The 5,000-nt window shown below is 39.6% G+C and overlaps 1 protein-coding gene across 2 annotated transcripts in view; it reads right to left on the bottom strand.

Moving 5' to 3' along the window:
• Positions 1-5,000, bottom strand: part of LOC125030707 (putative helicase mov-10-B.1) — a 47,809-nt gene that overhangs the window by 35,520 nt on the left and 7,289 nt on the right. For both annotated transcript variants that reach the window (XM_047620931.1, XM_047620920.1), the window contains exon 2: positions 3,308-3,349. The gene's annotated coding sequence lies outside the window, so the exon portion shown is untranslated. The remainder of the gene's footprint in view (positions 1-3,307; positions 3,350-5,000) is intronic.

Here is a 5,000-nt window from a genome sequence, read left to right on the forward strand (position 1 = left end):
TGAGTCAGAGTGTGAAGAAAAAGATTGTGAAAGCGGTGGTCTAGAGTGTACTCTCGTATAGATCAGAAACACGGACAATGGAAGTGGACGTGATTTAGAGAACAGAGGTTTTTGAAATGTGGGTTTGGAGGATGGAAAAAAGCTGGGCAGAGAGGAAGACCAATGAAGAGGTGGTCAGTGGTGGGAGAAAAGAGACAATGCTGTGTGAATTGCAAGGAGATGGGTATGCCAATATGAAGAGAACAGAATAGTGTCATACAGAAAATGGATGCCAGAATGGGACCTGTCGTAGGACAGACCATTAGAGTGAGTGATGTGTAGGTCTGTCTGTATGTGTGTGTATGTATGTATGTATGTATGTATATTTACTTATTTATGTCTATGTGTGTATTTTGTGTGTATGTGTGTATATATGTGTGTTTATTTATACATATATATACATATATGTGCATGTGTATTTATACACATATATAATTATAAATGTATATATATATGATGTGTTTATATATGTATATATGTGTATACATGATATATATATATATATATGTATATATACATATATGTATAGATGTGCATATAAATGTATATACAAATGACTACGTAAATATATATATGTATATATGTGCATATAAATGTGTTTACAAATGAGTATGTATATGTATGTACTGTACATATATATGTATATATATGTGCGTGCGTGTGTGTGTGAATGAGTGTGTGAATGAGTGAGTGAGTGATTGTGTGTATATACATACATGCATGCATACATACATACATATACAATGTAGTTGACTGGATCTTTAGACTGGGGTGGCTAACCCATGATGCTTCCCCAGGAGAGTAGTTGGTTAGGTAATCCTTGTTGGTGGTTCTAAACCCACCATCATTTCTAAGACTCGCCCACTACCGTATCTAGAGCCTTCGTCTCCGCTGTCTTGCAATACAAGAAAGTGTCGCTCATCTCATTCGCGAATTCCCCAGGCCGATCGCGACAACAGCGATGCCAAATGTTTCTACGCTGTTGCCAAAGGAAATAGCAGTATATACAAGTTCTTAGTTATCAACATTCTTAAAATTACATATAAAACTATTTAGAACTACCGAAATCAGCTGAAAATGCTCGGGCCCTTAGCGCCTCCCGTCATACTTTTTCCTTCGTCTATCGAAATCGGTTTCGTCACCCTCCTTTAGAGGTTTTGAATCTCTTTTTATTAATTGGTATTAATTACATTTAAAAGGATACATGAGTTTACGCTTTCATATTCAATTATGCGTAGAGATACACAGAAACCTAGGAGGGGTTTCCAAACATTCAATAACGAACAGAGCCTTAAGATACGGAAGGGTTGGCATTTTGGGGTTCGAATTGGTTTCGCTCTGGTTCATATGCATCGAAATTCCTATGGAGGATTCACTGTGACGTGATGATTTTATTCCCGAAAAGGATGGAATATTACTTGCAATATGCAGACAAGCCACAGCCCTTCTAGGATACAATAATAATGTGTGACGAGAAAACTCTGCGAGATATGTATAGCGTCAACAAAACACCAGATAAGTATCGACACCGCTCCCTTCCCTCCTATTTTCAACTTCCCTTCGCTTGATATGTTGAAGGAATATGTTTGTTTTCATAGAAATGAACGCTAAAACATTTTCATGTTGTTTTTTTTTTTTGTATCTAATGCAGTGTTATAATTTAACAGATTTCAGCCAGAGAATGTGATCGCGTGGAGTGGTTTGGGTGGATGCACGCAAGTGGTGTCGGGCAGGTGACGGATGTCAGCCCTGGCTAATATACTGGCAGCAGATATGTAGAAATCCTTGAGGGTTATGGTGTTTCCTGAAACGGATCCCTTCTACTTATTCAGGACAACAGCCCCATCCATACCAGCCGTGTTGTCAAAGATTGGTTTCGTGAACGCCCCGATATTGCGCATCTGTCACATCCAACCAGATCTTCGGATCTCAACCCAATTGAAAACGTTTGGGCAGCCAAGTCAATATACATGCATCAAGACCACACTCGCAATCGTGTCGCAGTAGCAGTTCCCAAGCTTGCTTTGCAAGCTTGGGAACGTCTGACGTGAGGAAGGCGTACGTTGACAGCCGAGTTAGTGGCGTCTATGTTTCGACGCTGAAACTACGATTTGGCATCACAAAATATTAAACTTGAACACAAAATATTAAACTTGAACACAAAATATTAAACTTGAACACAAAATATTAAACTTGAATATATTGCCAGTATTTTATTTTCCTTGTTTTGATCTTAAAATGTCGATAGTTATTAGGTAATATAATAATAAAGCGCGTTAGTAGCACCTGTCTGGCAATACTTAACACATGTCTTTTCTCATATTATGACGATTGACCCAACATTATAAAAATATGTATAAGAAAGCCAATTGATTGGTGACAAAATAATATACCATATTATAAGCTACCTACGAATTTACAACCTCTTAATTCGTGGTTTACAAAGTGTAGCTGAAAAACACGGGTACCAAGAGTTTCCTAGTGTTAATAACTATATTTTAAAAAGTTTCATGTCAAAATGTTTAACATAATTTTCTTAAATTTCCGTAATATTATTTTGACCATTCAAACAGACTCTGTAAACCAAACATGAATCTGTCTCAGATACTTCCCTATCTCATTCGTCATGAAACACTTTTGGAGGTCTGAATATGCCCGAGGCTAAATCATAAATGGTATAATAAAAGCAATATTGACTAGTGTTGCCTGTGCATGACATACTGAAATACGTAAAATTAAAAGCGTAGTCAAGATAAATATTTTGTTGCAAGAGCATGCCGATCTAGGGAAATGTTCCCGTTTTCCCAGATTGCCTAAGTGTTGAGAGATATTTCTTAGGATCACACTGTGGTCATAAATGTAGTACATATCCCCATAATAAGTGAAAATTGAAAATAAAGCCTGCGAATGAGAAAGAGAGAGAATGAGAAAGAGAGAGAAAGAGAAAGAGAAAGAGAGAGGAAGAGAAAGAGAAAGAGAGAGAAAGAGAAAGAGAAAGAGAAAGAAAGAGAAAGAGAAAGAGAAAGAAAAAGAGAGAGAGAAAGAAAGAGAAAGAAAGAGAGAGAGAGAGAGAGAGAGAGAGAGAGAGAGAGAGAGAGAGAGAGAAGGAGAGAGAGGGAGAGAGAGGGAGAGAGAGGGAGAGAGGGGAGAGAGGGGGGGAGGGGGGGAGGGGGAGAGAGAGAGAGAGAGAGAGAGAGAGAGAGAGAGAGAGAGAGAGAGAGAGAGAGAGAGAGAGAGAGAGAGAGAGAGAGAGAGAGAGAGAACTTACCCATTGCAGCGATCGCCTCATGTATGTTGAACTAAAACGAATCTGTAAGAAAGAAAAGTCAAGATTTTAACTTTATTTTTTAAGATTATATATATATATTATATATACACATGCATAAACACTACATACATATTATTAGGTAATTATACATACATATGTTTGTATGTATTATATATCCACATGTGTATATATATATATATATATATATATATATATATATATATGTGTGTATAACAATCCTCCCTGACCTGGCCTCGAACCTAGGTCACTCCGGGTATGAGACCGGAGGGCCAGTACTAAACCAACCATGCCACACGACCCACTAAAAGGAGTGTGCAACTAGGATCTAACTAGCTTCCATAGACATTACCTATCTACTCATACATGAGTAATGATAGCGAGGTTTTACACACACTCCCCGTGGGCACTCGGTGGAAATTGATTTAGAAATTCGAAGCCGAAGTCGGATACTGAGGTGTATATATATGAAAGATGGAATAATGCAATACCGCATTGATATAGTACTGGCCCTCCGGTCTCATACCCGGAATGACCTAGGTTCGAGGCCAGGTCAGGGAGGATTGTTATATACCTATATCAATGCGGTATTGCATTATTCCATCTTTCATATATATATATATGTATGTATGTATGTATGTATGTATGTATGTATGCGTGTGCGTGTGCGTGTGCGTGTGCGTGTGCGTGTGCGTGTGCGTGTGTGTGTGTACATTATATATAATATAAATACATACATTTATATATATATTATATATATTTTTTTTAACAGCCATTCTTTCTACTGCAAGCCTCTCTCAATTCCCTTTTGAGAGGTTATATGACAGTGTCACCCTTGCCTGATTGGATGCCCTTCCTAATCAACCGCGGTTCGGCGCGTTAACACCTACGTCATGGCGACGACTTCCCCTACGACACCTGCGGTTGACTTCTCAAGGCGATATGTCGTTTTCTCGGGCTCGAGCCAGCATTCAGAGCGCAGGCATTTTTACGACTGCCGCGACGGGGAATTGAACTCGGGATCACGAGGGTCAGAGTCCAGTGCTCTAACCACTGAACCATCGCGGTAGTCAAATATATAAATATATATACATATATATAGAGATATATGTGTGTGTGCGTGTGTGCGTGTGTGTGTGTGTAATATATTATATATATATATTCATATCAATATATATCCAAGTGTGTGTGTGTGTGTGTGTGTGTGTGTGTGTGTGTGTGTGTGTGTGTGTGTGTGTGTGTGTGTGTGTGTGTGTGTGAGTGTGTGCGCGCGCGCTAGTGTGTGTGTATAAGTATGTATAAATAAAAAAAAACAATATAAGTATGTATAAATAGCTCCCACATGGCTCGTTCCAACGTGGCATGCCCACCGCAGGCGCCCCCCGGCGGTCCCAGAGGGCGTGCCGCACGCCACCCACCGGTACTTAAGGCTCAGGATGACCCAAGTCAGGAGAGTCACTTCAGAGAGTTCCTGCCGACAGCCTGTCGGGTCAGGGCTGGCTGCTGAGCCAGCCGTCCGCGCCCGCCCTCGGGCAGACCCAGCACTAAGCCTTACCCAGACTTGTATTCGTGTGAATTATCTGTGTTGCTTACGCTTCTAAATAAAAGAGGTTAAGCTAACCATATACATACATACATACATACACATATACATACATATCATGTAGATATATAT

This window comes from Penaeus chinensis, chromosome 2 (assembly GCF_019202785.1).
Source record: "Penaeus chinensis breed Huanghai No. 1 chromosome 2, ASM1920278v2, whole genome shotgun sequence".
NCBI lineage: Eukaryota > Metazoa > Arthropoda > Malacostraca > Decapoda > Penaeidae > Penaeus > Penaeus chinensis.